Here is an 18,790-nt window from a genome sequence, read left to right as displayed (position 1 = left end):
TGGTTCTTTCTTTTGAAAGTTAGAAATTTCTGATTTAATCTGTTGGTTAAGTTGATGTATAAAGATCATTTTTACATACAATGGACCATTTATGAACAAAATGATACATGGAGCATTGAGGACAGGAAAAAAAAAAACCATCTTGATACACCTTCTGGTAATTTTCAGTGTTTAGATCTTTTAAATTTGCTGGAGTCACTATTGTGTAGTATCCAGAGATTAATTCGCTCAGCAAGCATTTGCAAAGGAAGAAAGTACTTGTGCTCTAATGAGTTTAAACCTTATGCCAGGCCAACTCTAATTGATCCTGCTCTTTAGGAGAAATCCTTTTCTTAATGATCCCTTCAAGCAGCTTAATAGACATGAGAAAATTTACCTTGTAGTCTTTCAAGTATGAGTTCTTGATGGAGACTTAATGAGTGACTTTCTACTGTTTCTCTTTTGAGTTTATCACAAGTTTAACACACCTCTAAAGTTAACAAGATGTCTGACAATGTACAGCCTGCTGTTTTGTTTAGCATCATTTAATTGGTAATATTTTTAGTAATATTGACCTTAAAGCTCACAGAGAAAATCTGTATGTTGTCTGGCACTAGTGATAAGTGTTATTGTCTCAGCAGTTGGCTTGTGGAAATAATACATTGATATTAATATCTGTGACTAATGCAACTTCTTTTCCAGCTTCAGGGAGATGGGGCCTATGGAAAGCTGAGAAAGTTTTTAGAAACTGTCATGGTTTAGCTTCAGTTGGCAATTAAGCACCACACAGGGGCTCCTCACCCTCCCCCCAGTGGGATGGGGGAGAGAAATGGAAGAGCAAAAAGTAAGAAAACTCGTGGGTTCAAATAAGAATAGTTTATTAATTGGGAAAAAATATATAATAATAATAAATTGTAAAGAAAAGGAAAATATCAAGACAGAGAAAGAGGAACAAATCCCAGGGAAAAACAAAAAAACCCCTAAGTGTTAAAACAGCTCACCACCCACCAACCGATGCCCAGCCAGGCCCTGATCAGCAATCACTACCCCCCGGCCAACTCTCCCCAGTTTATATACTGAGCATGACATCATATGGTATACAATAGCCCTTTGGCCAGTTTGGGTCAGCTGTCCTGGCTGTGCCCCCCCCACCCCCGCCAGCTTCTTGTACGCCTGTCAGAGCATGGGAAGCTGAAAAGTCCTTGACTAGTGTAAACATTACTTAGCAACAACTAAAACATCAGTGTGTTATCATTATTTTTTTCATACTAAATCCAAAACACAGCACTATACCAGCTACTATAAAGAAAATTAACTCTATCCCAGCCGAACCCAGGAGAGAAAGTAAAGGGGGTTTGAATTACAGTAAAAGAGAAGCCAATAAAACATCCAAATCCACAGAATCTGCATTTTGATCGAAGGTTCCAGGCAGACTGGATGTGTGGGAAGGTGCCTTTTTTTTTTCTTTTTTTTTTCTTTTTTTGTTTTTTTTTCTATACTGTAGAGAAAAGAGCTAGTCACCTAAGGAAAGGCCATGCTTGACCTTTGGATAGTACATTCAGAGTAGTGCCAGGCAGTATTCACAGAAGACATTGTTTGTCAAAGGTGAAATGCATTTGTTCATTCATTCCTGCTGCAGAAGTAACAGTAGTTACTCCTATGCTTGGGAAAATGCAAGTTTACTCTGTTTAGTCTCTGGAAAACTTGTGGAAAAACAGCTCTATAAACACCCACTTTACTTCTTGCAATTTCATTGTCAGACTTCTACATGCAGAAAAGTCTCCATCAGGCCCAAATTTAGGACCCAGTTACCAGTAGGTACCTGCTTATTAAATAGACATATAGTCAGTAGAATCGGATGTAAAGGGTGAAATACCTTATTTCCTACTATATAAGAACTGTCAGGGTGTAATCTAAACCTAAATCTGGACTGGAATCTAGGTGTACTGAGCGGATAGACATTAATCTAGCTGCTAAGCACTTAAATGTAAAGGAAGATCTGTATATTCTACTTTGTAAAAACAAATAAACAAGGAAACAAAACCCACCGATACATGAAAAACAAAGGAACTTAATATGAGAAATAACACGACTCATACATACGTATATGTGTAATATATACAGGCAATATTCCTTTCATGAATATTGCAGATGGTTTTATTTACTCTCAGGTCTGTTATCCGAAACCTGAGCAGAAGAAAATGTGGCCATCTTAATGATCAGTTCAGGTTAGATTTCTCCAAAAACAGTCTGGGAGGAAGCAGGAACAAGCTTATGTGTGAACTGGACATATAGATAGCTCACCATATCCGTGTGGAAATATAATAAGGTAGAATGTATGGATTAAACAGCAAATGCATAAGTAGGTATTGGAAAGCTGGAAAAGTAAAATTCCAAGACACCAGATCTTGAGGCTCTGCAACAGTACAATATATTGCATATATTCTGTTCATTGGGTATTCAGCCTTACTCTCAGAAGAAACACAGGCCTTTTCAAGCAGCCTGTACCAGAGAAACAAATGGAACAAATGTATTAAATGAAATTAAAGATAGATCACAAAAACTTATGAAACAAAACACAAGGATACACTATAGTTGTAAAACAAATTTGAATTAAAAACAAGAACAAAACAAAACAAAGAAACCAACAAAACCCAAAACCATCCAACTGAACAAAACTATGGTACTATGGACAATGAGGGCTGGGTCCTTAGATATATAAAAATAAAGCGTATGCAGTAAACAACAAAATTAATAATGAAATAATAAATGTCTTAGCATGAAAAAAGAGAGGATTAAGGCAATGTGTGTGTATATACATCTATACATACACACATATGCTATACAAATATATACATGCATATATATATATGTATACATGCATATACATGTTGTTGTGGTTTAGCCCCAGTCGGCAACTAAGCACCACGCAGCCACTCACTCACTGTCCCCTCTCCCAGTGCAATGGGGGAGAAAATGAGAAAAGCACAAGTAAGAAAACTCATGGGCTGAGATAAGAACAGTTTAATAATTGAAATAAAATAACAACAACAACAACAACAACAACAATAATAATACAATAATAAATAGTAATGAAAAGGAAAATAACGAGAGAGAGAGAGAGAGTGGAACAAAACACAGGGAAAAATAAAAAAAAACAAGTCATGCAACTGCTTACCACCTGGCAAATGATGCCCAGCCAGTCCCCGAGCAGCAATCACTCCCCCCCGGCCAACTTCCCCCAGTTTATATACTGAGCATGATGTTGTATGGTATGGAATAGCCATACGACAGTGGCCAGTTTGACCAGTTTGGATCAACTGTCTTGGCTGTGCCCCCTCCCAGCTTCTTGTGCACCTGGCAGAGCATGGGAAGCTGAAAAGTCCTTGACTAGTGTAAGCACTACTTAGCAACAACTAAACCATCAGTGTGTTATCAACATTATTCTCATACTAAATCCACAACACAGCACTATACCAGCTACTAGGAAGAAAATTAACTCTATCCCAGCTGAAACCAGGACACATGTATATGCATTTATGTGTACATACATATGTGTATGTGCAATTTTTATACATATATACAGATATATTTTTATATATAAAGTATATATATGCATATGGGCATGTATGTGTATGTATTTATTATTTAGGTTCCAGGTACCAGTAGGTACATATATACCAGTAAGTATGTATACATATAAATATTTTCCCCCCTTTCTTTCTTTTAATGAGAAACTGTTTAGTGAGCTTTATTTCTTTTTTCGGGCTAGTCACAATGGAAACATTTCCTTCCTCATTGCATAGCTAAGTTATACCCAGTCTTCATGGTTTAATTTCCAGGGTTATGTTCATAAGAAATTATGTTTCTTTCATGATTCAAAGAATTAAGGATCTACCTTTACAGCTGTCTTTCCTGGTTTTCATTTTTCAGCATGACCACAATATTTATTTCCTTATTAACAGTTTTAGAATTATTCTTTCTCTCAAATATGTGATTATCTAGCTCACTTACCAAAGAGATAAATGTGAATTAGTTTGGATTTATAGAATTTTAATCAATGCGTGATATCTTAATTTCTAACCTCTTTTTAAGAATGCTAAAATTGAATATGAGTATTGGGCATGCTACTGATGACATCTATTTGTAAAGTTACAGATATTTAATATTATTCTTTGAGGGTTTGTTATGCATTAAGTAATGAAGGCTCATAAATGTGTGCCTTCTGTCTTCTGTACAGATGTTACCTCACTTTAGTGCCACACTAAATCATAGGAATCATGTCACTGAAGTGTACTAGAGTTCACTCTCTTCTATGAAAATCGAAGTTTCCCACAAACCAGCAAAAGGATTCCAAGCAAATTAGATGGCAACTTCCTTTGGTTTCTAGTAGTACCAGAGCATTTAACTATGGCATATTTTTTTAAAATTCTATATTCCAGCTCCAGTTCAGAATTTTCACGTGTGAAGGTCCATTAAAATGACAGGATGGTTAATAGTCTGGTGTTCTGATTCAGGAGATTTTAACTTAAAATGATTGGCTGATGTAAATTACATTTTCTACTAAATATTTTTTTTGGGGGGAAATACCGTCATTTAGCACAAAACCAAGAAGTAGTTTAATTACCTGTTAGCTGTGTATATCAGTGCAAAGAGAAAATAATTTTAATAGTACAGATTATTGTCTCATATAAACATGTGGACTAGAATATGGAGCTAATATGCCAGGAAAAGAAGTTGCAGCTCATTTCTGTTTCTAAATAATTAAATAACTAAGGTGAAGGGCATCCAATTCAAGACAGTACTGAATAACACTGTGCTTCTCCTCCCTTCCTGCTACTTTTTCTACTGTGCTATTTATCTTTCCCAGTGCTGATGCTTCTTTCCTGTCACTTTATAAACTTTTGTTAATGAGCAAAAGAGTAACTGCCAGACTACAGTTCTACATCTACACAATTCAACATCAGATCCAATTTTACTCAGACATATTATTGCTAGAGCTGTCATAAAACAGCTAGGCCTGTGCACAAAGTATTAATAATAAAATCACCTAAGGAGACATATGGAGGATGTGTTATTAATTTGTAAACATCATATATTTAAGTGTGCCCTGTTACGCAAGGCAAAGTGATGCTGATATCAAAGATATCAAATGCAACTTAAGTTTAAGTCTTAAAGTATTCCTTTTTCCTTCACCCATTACACTAAAACAATATTGTCTAGATCTACCGATCTGGTATGTTATACATAGATTTTATACACATTTCTTATAATCATCAGCCCACTTGGAGGTTACATTTATTTTCACTTTCCCATAGCACAGCAAAATACTTCTCATATTTTAGGAACAGAGAAAGGCTGTCTGAACATTCGTGTTTAAAATCTAGGTCCTTCTGAGGTAAATGGGAGTTTTGCCATTGGATTCAACAATATCATTACTGCACACCAGAGAATTAATTTGTTGTGAAGCCGATTCTGATGAATCAACACAGCAGCTGGTCATTTCCATATTTGGAACATAAATGGAAACTCTTGGCCTTATGGATCACTTTTTAAAAGGGAATGTGTGAAGTGTGTGTATAATTTTGTAACATTATTTTGGCATATGAAAATCAGTGGCCCAGTCCATCTAGCCATAAGCCATGAGGTCAAGGGGAGCTGGGAGTACTCAATACTAGGAAGATTGTTTTGGAGAGTTGTTCACTCCAAGTCTATGGGAAAGGTTGGGCAAACTTTTAATGAGATTATTATAAGGGCAAGAAAGTGAGTCAAGAATTTTTAGAGCATTATCTAGGGTGACACCTTCACTGATGACCTCTCTTTAGGGGTCTTTCTAGGATTCTGAAGTCCCTGTCTCATGAAAACCTTTTAACAATAATTTTTTCTTTTTTTCTTAAATGCTTTCTTTCTTTTTCTCCTTTTCCTCCTCCTCCTTCTCTTTCTTCTTCTTCTGCTTCTTTTGCTTCTTCTACTTTTTCTTCTTCCTCTTCTTCATTTCAATAACTCTTTATTTGTTTACGTGCTGTTTTTGTTTTTAAGAAAGCTTCATACCTTGAATTTCCATTACTTCACTGCTGTCAATATGCATTTATGTAGTTCCCACTACAAGGGTAAGAGGGCCTCCAGGAGACATCAAAAGTTCTGACAAAGAAGGGTTGCTGATGGCAGTTGATGTTTGCAGCTTCACAGTACAGATTGAACAGCCACCTCTTTTGCAGCCTGAAAAGTCCTTTCCTCATTGTGCTGGTTTTGGCTAGGATAGAGTTAATTTTCTTTATAGTAGCTAGTATGGGGCTATGTTTTTGATTTGTGCTGAAAACAGTTTTGATAATATAGAGATGTTTTAGTTGTTGCTAAGTAGTGCTTGTAACATATCAAGCACTTTTCAGCTTCCCATGCTCTGCCAGGTGCACAAGAATTTGGGAGGGGACACAGCTGGGGCAGCTGACCCCAACTGACCAAAGGGCTATTCCATACCATATGATGTCATGCTCAGTATATAAAGCTGGGGGAAGAAGAAGGAAGGGGGGGATATTTGGAGTGATGGCATTTGTCTTCCCAAGTAACCGTCACACATGGTGGAGCCCTGCTTTCCTGGAGATGGCTGAACACCTGCCTGCCCATGGGAAGTAGTGAATGAATTCCCTGCTTTGCTTTGCTTGCATGCGCGGGTTTTGCTTTCCCTATTAAACTGTCTTTATCTCAAGCCACGAGTTTTCTCACTTTTACCTTTCCAATTCTCTCCCCCATCCCACCAGGTGGGAGTGAGCGAGCAGCGGTGTGGTGCTTCGTTGCCGGATGGAGTTAAGTCATGACACTCATTTACTTTACAAGTTGACTTTTATTATAACCTTTAAATCACAGCCACATGGCCAAGATTCATGGACATTCTTAATTACCAGTCATCCCATGCATCAATGAAAGAATCAATTAGATGCACAATCTTACAATATCTAGACCATGAGGAAGTCTGTGTTTAAATTTCATTCAAGTCTTTGAGAGTAGTGTCATGTTTAAAACAGGCCTCTTCTAATCTACTCCAGGTTGAATCTTACCACTGTGAGCAAATGACAACCAAAGCAATCTTAATTATCTTTGTGGGGCATAAGCTATGACTAAGGCAATTATGTAAGTCTACTGAGCCCATATTATTAACACTAAATTACATTAATACCTTCATATGATTAAGCAAGAATAATAATTATATTAATGATTAATTTTTATATTTAAATAAAGAAGTCACCTTATTTAAAAAAAAGTCAAAGCCTTTTTTTATGTTATACTGTACTGCTCTAAACCTACAGCATCTACATAGACACGGTATGCAAATAACCGAACTACAGAATGTGAACAGTTCATGATTTAGGATCCAAGTCCCATATAATTAGTATAACACTTCAAATCCCTCTAACTTCAAGTTCTGCATATGCATACATTAGCATGAGTTAATGTGAAATTATTGTCTAGGCAAGATTACATGTAGGTTAGGGAAAATTTAGATAGCTAAGATTATGTAAAGAGACAGTAACACACTGTCAGTTACAAACAGAAAGAGATGACACACAAACAAAAGGGAAATACCTAAAGAATCTCATCATCATCATTCAGACTAAGGAGAATTTTACCATAGATCAGGAGAAAGGTATCTGAGTCAGTGCACCTTGAAAAATCATGGTCACGGTTTCCTTTTTAAAGTTTTTTTGTGTGTGTTTTTAATATATACTTTGAGACATTTTCTTCTTGCTTTTCTTCTGGCTGTACATGAAGCAAGTTAGGCTGAATTGTTAGCTATACATAGGATATGTGCAATGAAAAGTTATCCAGAAAGAACAACATTTCTTTAAATACTTATACTGATAACAGTCTGAGAATTCTATTCCCATCTTTATTTTAAGTAAAAGGTAGAAATACTCAATCCTCGATGCTTCAAAGGAACTGCAAAATTTCTGGACTGTGCAAACTTTTTGGCAGTAGCTATGGCCTCAAACAAAACAAACAAACAAAAGAAGGGTTTCTATTTTTTTTTTTATTTTGTTTTGATTATCATTTTTAAGTTCTTGGATTTTGTGTTGGTTTTGGTCGGGTTTTTTAAGATGTGCAAGCCGATAGGACAATCTTAGATGAGATGATTGACACTTTATCTATCAGACAGTAATTGCCAAGTATATAGTAAGATTCTGAACTAAATTTCAGTCAATGAAATAATGCTAATTTATCTCAAGGCAAAATCTCTTCTCCAGTGTTAATGTGTAATAATGAAGAATTAATCTGGAATAGAAATATTAAATAAAACCAAGATCTAGGAACTGTCCATTTACACTAAAGTAAAACAAAATTGTCATAAGCTTTTTTACACTGAAACTGTTCACTGAGGAACCACATCTTGAGGGCTGTTGGAGATAAAGGGGATGGTAACAGAGACCCCAAAAGCATAAGCACAAGATGAGAGCAAAAGCCTTGGAAATGCAAGCAAAACCAGCCTGTCTATAAGCACAAGTCACAGATGGTTGATTATTGGTTTATTAAAGGAAAGTAACCTTTGGATCTGTGTACAACCAACTTTAAATGTAAGAAAGAAAACAAAGAATAAGTCTTCTTCACAAGTAAAATAATGTTCAGTAAATTTAGATATAATGTGGAACTGGGAGCCATTGAAGAAAGAGCTGGTAAGCAGACTGTGTTGTCAAACATATGAAAGTGATCCCAGAAAGAGGAGGAAGAAGATGCACCATCAGCATCTCAGCCCCCTAACAGAACTTGCTTTTCAAGTTTGATGTTTTCAAGGGAAAAGATCAAAATTACCTTCTGCATCCACATCTTCTTCCTGAAAAAGACTGATACCATTGACCTTAGGTAGGACTCAGAGCAAGAGTAAAAAGTATAATTGAGAAGGTATAATTGGAAAATGTGGACTATAACTCTTGGTATTGTTACTGGACAAATAATTCTTCGACTGTTAAGACTATAGTTTGACTCACATCTTGCCTTCTCACTTAAGGTGTATCTCCTTAATCCAGAAAAATTGAACAGAGCAATTTGATTCCACTGTTTTTGAGTCTTGTTAGAACGTAATTGCAACAACTGGGGAGAATGTGGGCAATCTAGGCAATAATTTGCAAAGTAACATGGAAGAGTATGATTTTATCTATCCACTTGTTTCCACATAGTATGCTCTGTTTTGCATTGTGAAGTGGTCTTGGAGCACATGAGTGAAATACCTTTGGATGAAAATACACCAAAAGATGTGCTCCAGAAGTGTGTGCACACAGTGAACTCCAGCTGTTGTCAGGAACTTGGTCCATGGGGCCATGCTACAGCTTGAGCTAAACCCCTCAGAACTGGTGTCAGGTAGACAACAGGTTCTCAGCAGCTAGTGTTTTACTCCACAGGTCAGCACCCATCATGCTACAGTAATTACTAAGATAAACACAGTCAATGAGTTCAGAGATATTTTGTCTTTTCTACTGTCTCAACAAAATTAGAAAAACCCCAAACCAACTGTAGTCATCCAGATTACCGCCTTTGCACTGCTATTCTGATTACTGAAATTCCTTTCAAAATACTATGACAACAAATAGATTAATAAACGTCTATATTTTCAAAATTAATCTTTTTTCATGCCTCAGTTAACTAAAAATACTTGAGAATTTAATGGGAAAATAGTTATTTGTTTATCTTTTTCCCTAGAAATTATGTAGCATTTTGCTACTAGCTTGAAGGACAACATATGTAAAGGCAAATTTCTGGTAATGTTCCAGAAAGTTAGATGCACTGATCTGGAATGACGTCCAGCTTTTCAGCTAGAGACAATCTTCATTTTACTACAAGAACACTGATTACTCTTTTACAAGAACAAAGCTGTACATAAAATGCTTGGAAAAAATATCCCTAGTTTAGTTCTTATTTGCCAAACTATGCTTTTTACTGTAAATTGCCACAAGCACAGGGCAGAGATACTCAATATGTTATTTCAGCAGTGACATAAGTGACACAACCTTTGCTTGTCAGTTGACCATGTTCCCCAAACTTCCTCTTGAACTGAAAGGTGTAACTAAAAATGCATTTTCATTCCTTTAAACCTAGAAAACTATATGCTGCTATAATTTCTGTACAGCAATATAAAATTCCTTACTCATCCAGAGACATTTCATTTTAGCAACCGATTATTATAGATGTGATTAATGTCCCTTTCGATCTGTTTAAACCAAAAACCAGAGTTCATACACAAGCTCTTACTACTCATTATCATAAAATTTGATGTGTGATAATAACAAGAAACGTATACAAAGACTTAGTAAAATCCATGAATCGTAAACTGTCATCTTTACTTTCTCTTTCTTCCTCTCCAAGGATATTGTATTTCATATATTAAAGAGAGCATACATCTTTTCATGAAACATTTACACCATGTAATAGGATGCTCAATTTAATGTATAAAATATACACTCATAAACCTCAAAACCCATCAATTAGGTTACTGGGAAATGAAATGCCCCCAAGGCTACTAATATCTTGATTTTAAATAGTGTGTGACAAACAGTCTCTAATATGAAACACTGAGGTCTCTCAACAATAATGTATCATTTAGAGATTAATACGTAGGTTAATACAGAAAATGCAGCAATTTAAGCATAGACCTTTTCATCAGAAAGCAGGAGCTTAGCAGGAAAGCAAAGGGATTCCAGGATGTCAAGTTTAGTGCCTGGACTTCACAGCTAACCTGCCATAGTTGCTGTATTTTTTCCTAGCATTCTCAGAGAACTCAAAAGGCTGGAAAAGTGGGAAGGCTCTTTCCAAAGATTCAGACTGTGTATTTTTATTAGTGTGGAAGTCAAAACAGAGCAAAATGTTATCTTAAATATATATTGTTGTTGACTGGATGAGCCAGTCTTTAAAGATCTGTATCTTCTCAAGTTTAATTAGCAATGTAAGTCAAGTATGGGCCAGGAGCAAGCAAAGGTCATAAATATTTTTCTCTCATTAGTTTACCTAAAACAAGTTGCTGGTTTCAGTCTAACTTCCAGCAGATAGAAATCTGTATTACAGATGTTGCCTTGAAAACTGACACCTTAGTTTAAATCATCACTGCAGAGAAGACAATGACATGACCCATATTTCTGCAACAGTAAAAACTCTGCTGAGAAATAGACCCTTTCTATGACTTTTCCTTCCAAAGAAGTTCACGACTTCTACCAGTTCCAGAACTAATGAAACAGTCCTTTGTTTCAACCAGAAGTGTTGTCATAGTTCTTCGATATAACATAAATAACTACGAGGAAAAGTTTATATAAAATGTGATATTAGTCACTTTGTATGTTGGAAACATTCTTTCTTAAATGTGGTTATTTTAAGTCAGGCTGATTTCAGGTTACAGCTTATCTAACCTGTATCTAATTATGAGAAAACTGTGCAAAGGGTGGCTCTTATGTGGCTTTTGATTTTTCACATTGAGGTTCCCAGACAATCTCAACCAACTTCAACTGAGCTTTCTCTTCTCAGTTTTCATCTTTTTGTTTTATCTTTTAATTTCTTTTATCTTTACAGCATGATTTCATGAGTTTAAATTATGATTATCACCTTACATTTGTTCTTTCTCTTTGGAGACAGGCATCATTGTAGGTATTTTTCTCAATATTATACTGTATTTGCAGCTTGTCAGGGTACAGGCAGTATATTATTTTTCCATATAAACATATTTGACAGAGAGACTTAAAATAATCACATTCATATTGAGTCTTTACTTCTGATATTTTAAATAAATCAACTGATATGTATCAATGACCAAAATATTTATATAAGAAGATAATGCATGATGACAAAACTTATAGTAGATGAGTACAAGGGCATATGTGCATCGCTACCCCTCTCTTCTAGAAAGGGTGTGCCACACGTTGCAGTCTTCAAAACATAAGGACAGGGTAACTGAATTCTGACAACTCACAGGTATGTGCCTGACTTAAGACAGCCTCACTTTAGTCCATGGCCCACTCCCAATTGGTGGTCTGTGCTTCAACAGCATGAATTTCTGATAACAAGAAAGAAACCTGACCCTGCAAAAATCTTCAGTCTGGGCTGTTCTACATTCACAGCTGCAGCACACAGGGTCTCAGGGTCCTACCTGCCCATTGGCAGCTCTCTTGGGAAAACCCTGAGTGCCTCATGGCTACCCAGGGCTACCACAGCACAATGCTCAGTCCAGCACTTCCTCTCCCCATAGAAATTAAAATACCCGGCACTCTCTGACATGACCTTCCTTTAATTTAGCTGGGTTCTCAGAAGCACCACCTTTTGCATGCCAGCTGCCCCCCAGATTTTACTCTTATTTAACTAGAGGAGTTAGAAGTGGAGTCAGAGACTGCCCAGCAAGAGACTGCATCTTCTGGCAGCTTAGCACTGTGGTTTGTGGTTTGTAAAGAGCAACTGACGACCGAAGATTTCTCCCATCTCCTTCAAAGAAATTGATGCTTTTATACTGCTGCCAATCCAGCTGTGATGTGATTTAACACCTGGATAAAGAAGGAAAGGGCATTTTACACTTTACATGGCCTTTTCAGTCATCCTGGACTAGAAAGAAATGCATCCATTTGCACTGATATCTCTTTAAGCTTTTTCCTTACACTCACGCTTCTTGCTCAAAAACAATTTCAATAAGCAAACCAAAATGTCGCAAGCACTAATTTGTCTGGAAGGCACTCCACCTAATATGGCAGCATATGTTTAAAAAAGGTGTATTATATTTTACCATCATGGTAGTCAGAATTATTAATGTTTATTTAAAATGGAAAATTTGCTACAATTAAGTCAAAGAAATGTACATTCCGTAACTGTACAATGTTTACCATGTAAAATACACATATGCATACTATAGTCTATGTTTATATACACACAAACACATATATATTAATAGATATACTAATACACATCTATGTATACACACACATATTTCTCAGAGGTAATTCTGAGATGAAAATGTTTTGCTTATTTAACATTAGGTTAAAAAGTTGAAAGTTTATAAATTACAAGTTAGAAGTTTTAACACCGGCAATCTGAAGAAAATTTTACTTCAGATCAGACAAAATATATAATAATTTTTAAATCAATCCAAATGTAAGCAGGTTTAATGCTAACAAAAAGCATCTATCCTCCCATAAAATTCCTGTAAGATGATGTACTCCATTCTAACATAAGATTTTAAATTCAGTAACAAAACATCCATAGCTCATAGCTTAATTAAAATGCAATATGTATATTATTAACTGTTATGTTATGATTTCCAGTGGGAGTGACTGATTTCTTGTTTCTAATTTATATTTTGTTCTTTTTTAATCCCACTCATAAAGCAGCAGTATAACTCATTAATGCCTGAACCACTTTATCTTATGAGTTATACAGGCTTGCTTTCTTTCAGTTTGATTGAAAACCTGTAGTTATGGCTTATCTAGTCTCCCTGCTAAGTAACACATAATTACAAAGAGCTTAGAAAGCAGCTGTAAGACTTAAGAGCACCAAATTGCTTGTTTCAATCTACAGGAGGCTACATCTTCATTCAGCATGTTTCAGACTATCAGGGGTTAAAGGAGCATGAAATAACATTATGACACCAATATTGATACTTACTTTTTTTTGTTTGTTTTTTTTGTTTTCTGGCATCAGTATATTCATCAGTTGTTTACAGAGTAAACCTCCAGAGAGGTTACTGAATGCTGAATCTGAACTTTTCTGAATAATTGATGGTTACCTAAAGATATGAGTAACTATAGAATCAGCTAGCTTTCCTGAGGACACACCTCAGTGATCCACGCCATTTCCAAATGTGCCACGCCCAGCACACAGATCTAAAAGAAGTAATTTACAAGGGAAGATAGTAAACTCAGAGTGTTCCCAATTGTATGTGTAATCACCTTTCATGTAGTCTTAATGAAAGCAAAAGTCCTACTGATTTCAGCTTTATTTTGAGAGGTTTTGCTGACACAGGGAGTGGAACAGTCAGTGCTAATGGTCTTTCTAAGCTGAGACACACGATCGTGCTTTTTTTTTTTCTTGAAAGAATACCTTTTCTTGTGAATTCTGTCACAGGTACAACTCTGCTGATTCAGATCTTTGTTTCATGTGCTGATTTTGCATCTAGTGCCGTTGTGGACTCTGAGGTCTATTTGCTGTTTTATACTATGATTGACCCAAAACCTCAGACCAAAAGAAAGTTTAAATTGTTGAATGTCTGTTGGTTTCAATACCGGACCATATAGCATTCAAGATTCCCCACAGTGTGATGTAATTATAATTTTCTTGGCCTCTACATGCATTCTTTTTATTTTAAAATTATATTAAGACAGTTTTCCCTGATGGGATTGAGAAGAACAAACAAGCAAACAAAAAAACCTCAAGGTCTTGACTACTTTAATGTTTCCAAATTGTCAAAATTCTGAACTAATGTGGATTCACACGTGGCAGAAATGCAGTTCATTTGTGAGATCCACAGCAAGACCAGGACAGTCAGTGGAAGTTGGCTGTTGAACTGGTAAATGATACAGCTGCCTGAGGAACAAAAGCAGAAACTGTGATCACTTTCTTCACAGCACAGTATTAGGAACAATCCATTTCTAAACAGTTTGTGAATCTCAGTGCATCTGACACATGTGCAGAAACCAAGGACAACTGTATCTTTCTATATGTTTGCACGGCATGATGAACAATGAAGCACGGCCCTGCTTGGGCAGCATGGAACGATAACAGTGTCTAGGGTTGTGTTATTTTTGTTATTATCTAGAGTTTTCCTCTTTTCTTGTTTAACAACCCATTACATATTTTGGTAATATATAAAACCAAAATAATGCTGAGTGATTCCATTTAGCCACGTTTTGCTAAAGGTTGGAAGGTATGATTCCTTTTCATTGATCTATACTGAAGCCTTAATTTAAAGGAAAACAAAAGCTAGGTATGGCTATTTCTCTGTACATTGATCTTCTACCCTAGTTACATCTTGAATATACTAGACCAAACTAGAGAAAGTAAAGGTGTGATTTTTCTTCCTGCCATCATGTTTTGATGGCAATTTGTTGAAGGGTAAATCCACTGTAATCTGAACACCTCAGAAACACAGGGCAAGAAACAGGATCCACCTGACCCTGTGGGACAAAAACATCTTTGGCAACAGGCTGACAAATCTACTGAGGAAAGGTTTAAACTAAGAATGATGGAGGAGGGAGTTGATGACCTATGATCAAGTGAGGAGGTGGTAGTCAGGGTTCGCGAACAAAGGGTGCAGGGTGATGTGGCAAGAGAGGCCTTATAATCAATGAAACAAGGCTGAAGTTGTGCCACCTCAGTGTGTGCACACAAATAAGGAAATGTGGACACGATGAAGTATCAATTAAGCTCACACATTTTCTGGGACAAAGGCACAACTGGGTGTCCATCTGAAGTACCTGTACACCACTAATGCATGCCGCATGGGGAGCACAGAGGAGGACTTGGAGATCTGTGTGCAGCTGTGGGGCTAGGATCTCACTGAGATCATGGAGATATTGTGGAATAGCTCACGTGATTGGATGCTGTCTTAGATGGATACAGGCTCTTTAGGAAGAGCTGGGATGGTGAGGAGGAGGATTTGTTCTTTGTGTGAGAGAGTGGCAGGGATGCATGGAGATCTGCCTGGAGAATGAGTCAGCTGAGACCTTGTAGGCCAAGATTAGCGGGCAGACTGAAGTGGGTGACATTGCCATGGGTGTCTGCTACCGATCATCTTGATAAGGAAGAATAAGAAAATGAGATCTTCTTCAGGAGCCGGAAAAAGCTTCACTTTCACAGCCCCTTGTCCTAATGGGGAGCACTGAACTGCCCTGATACCTGTTGGAGGGACAACACAGGAGTACACAAGAAATGTAGGAAGTTTCTAGAGTGCTTTGATGGCAATTTCCTGACACAGGTGATTGAGGAGCCAATGAGTGCAGGTGCTCTGCTGGACCTGATACTTACAAACAAGGATGAACGGGCTGAGGATGTAAAGGCTGGGGGTAACCTTGGCTGTGATGACCCTGAGATGATGGATTTTAGGACGCTGAGGAGGGAACAAGTCTAAAAACAGGGTCACAGCCTTGGACTTGAGGAGAGCAAACTTTGGCCTCTTCAGAGACCTCCTTGGAGGAATCCCATGGGATACAGTCTTGAAGAGAGGAGGTGTCCAAGAGAGTTGGTTCATATTCAAGGTTTACCTCCTCCAAGCTCAGGCATGGTCTGTCCTGATGAGCATGAAGTCAAGCAAAGGTGGAAGAAGCTTGCCTGGATGAATATGGAGCTCCAGACTAAACTGAAACAGAAAAAAAGAAGCATGGAAGAGGTGGAAACAGGGAGAGGAGAGCCAGGGGAAATACAGAAGCACTTGTCCAAGCACGCAAAGATGGGGTAAGTCAAAAGCCACGTAGGGTTGAATCCGGTGAGGGATGTGAAACGAAAGGAAGGTGAGGGAAATGGGGGCCTGCTGCTGAATGGGGCAAGGGCCCTGACGACAAAGGACGTAGAAAAGGCCAATGGACTCTCTGCCTTCTTCACCTCTCTTTTCACTGATAAAGCCTGCTTTCAGGTCTGGGCCCTGTGACCGAGACGCATGGGCAAGCCTGGAGCAAGGAAGACTTACTTTGGTGGAGGAAGATCAGGTTAGGGAACATCTATATAAACTGGGCATACACAAGTCCTTGGGAACTGATGGGATGCACCCATGAGTGCTGAGGGATCTGGGTGCTGTCATTGCAAAGCCACTCTTGGTTATCTTTGAAAGGTCATGGTGATGAGGCGGTGTTCCTGAGGACTGGAAGAAATGTCACACCTGTCTCCAAGAAGGCCAGGAAGGAGGCTCTGGGGAGCTGGAAGCCAGTCAGTGTCCCCTTGATGCCTGGGAAGGTCATGGAGCAAATAATCCTGGCAATAATTTCCAAGCATACTGAGAACAGGAGGGTGGTTGGGAGTGGTCAGTATGGACTCATGAAGGCAAAATCAGTCCTGACCGACCTGACAGCCTTCTGCAATAAGGCAACTGGAACTGTGGATGAAGGAAAAGCAGTTGCTGTTTATCTTGACTTTAGCAAAGTTTTCAACACTATCTTCCATAATGTTCTCATAGACAAACTGATGAAATATAGGCTAGTTAAGTGGACAGTCAGTTGGACTAAAAAGCAGCTGAACAGCCAGGCTCAAAGTAATGTGATCAGTGGCATTTGTGATCATTCTAGCTGGAGGCTAGTCACTACTTGTACATCTCAGAGGTCAATACTAGGCCTAATGATATTTAACATCTTTATTAATGATCTGGATGATAGGGCAGAATGTACCCTCAGCAAATTTTCAAATGACACAAAACAGGGAGGAGAGGCTGATGCACCAGATGAGTGGGCTGACAGGAACCTCAAGCAGTTCAACAAAGGTAAGTGCAAAGTCCCATACCTCGGGAGGAATAACCCCCCAATGCCAGCACAGGCTATGGGCCAACCAGCTGGACAGCAGCTTTGCAGAAAAGAACCTGCGAGTCCTCATGAACGCCAAGTTGAACAAGAGCCAGCAACGTGCCCTTGTGGCAAAGAGTGTTAATGTTTTCCTAAGCTGCATTAGGAGGAGACAACAGGTAGAAGGAGGTGATCCTTACCCTGCACTCAACTTGGGTGAAGCCACCTTTAGAGTACTGTGTCCAGTTCTGGGTTCTTCAGTACAGGAGAGACATGGACATACTGGAGAGACTCCAGTGAAGGGCCAAGATGATTTATGGACTGGAGCATCACTTATATGAAGAGAGTCTGAGAGAGCTGGGACTGTTCAGCCTGGAGAAAAGAAGGCTCAGGTGGATCTTGTCCATGTGTATAAATACCTGACGGAGAGGAAGTAAAGAGGACAAAACCTGACACTTCTTGGTGGTGCTCAATGACAAGACAAAAGCCAATGGGCACAAACTGAGATTCAGAAAATTCTGAAATTCTGTTTTAATAAAACAAAAAAGCTTTTTTTTTTTTTATGGTGAGGGTGGTCAAAGACTGGCACAGGTTGCCCCGAGAAGTTTTAGAGTCTCCATTATTTAGACACATTTAAACCCACCTGAAGATAGCTCTGAGCAACCCAGCTCCAAGCAGGACTAGTACTAGATCATCTCCAGAGCTGCTAACCAGCTTCAGCCACTTTGTAGTTCTGTGATACTGAAATGTTGTGGAGATGTGTGTCAACAAGGCAGATTGGAAAGACCCAAGTTCTCTAATACAGTGCATTTGTTAGTATTCAGGAGTGTTTCTTTGGGGGAACATATTCTCATAAATATGCAAGCTGATATGTGAACATAGAATGATGTCGCAGTTTTACAGATTATGAGAGTTCCCTGGTGGCAACTATAAAGAACTGAACAGAAATCTTGCTAACTGATCCATTTCAAACAAAAGGCCTTCTAAAAAGGTGTACCTGTTCATTTACCTCAGGTTATTTATTATGGCGGGCGAAGAACTGGATTTGCACCTGATGAAGAGGTATCTGCCTTTTGGTAAGGAAGTTGTGCTGTTTTATAATGACTGAGAATCTGGCCTGTTATTCTAGTTTTTTGTTTGTTTGTTTAGATTTTTATTTTAGTTTCTTTTTCTCTTTTTCTTTTAGTTTTATTACATTTACACATAACATTTCACAAACTATATGAATACTAATTCACTCTCCTGAAGTATTCATTGAGAGTTCAATGTAAGCAGTCGTTCAATATCTGAAGGCACTATAGCATATGGGATGGAAAAGGATCAAAATGATATCATATTATTTTTAAAATATTGATACAAGTAATCGTTTAAGTAGT

The sequence above is a fragment of the Ciconia boyciana genome, chromosome 4, assembly GCF_034638445.1.
Source record: "Ciconia boyciana chromosome 4, ASM3463844v1, whole genome shotgun sequence".
Taxonomy (NCBI): Eukaryota; Metazoa; Chordata; class Aves; order Ciconiiformes; family Ciconiidae; genus Ciconia; species Ciconia boyciana.
This window is presented reverse-complemented; position numbering follows the sequence as displayed.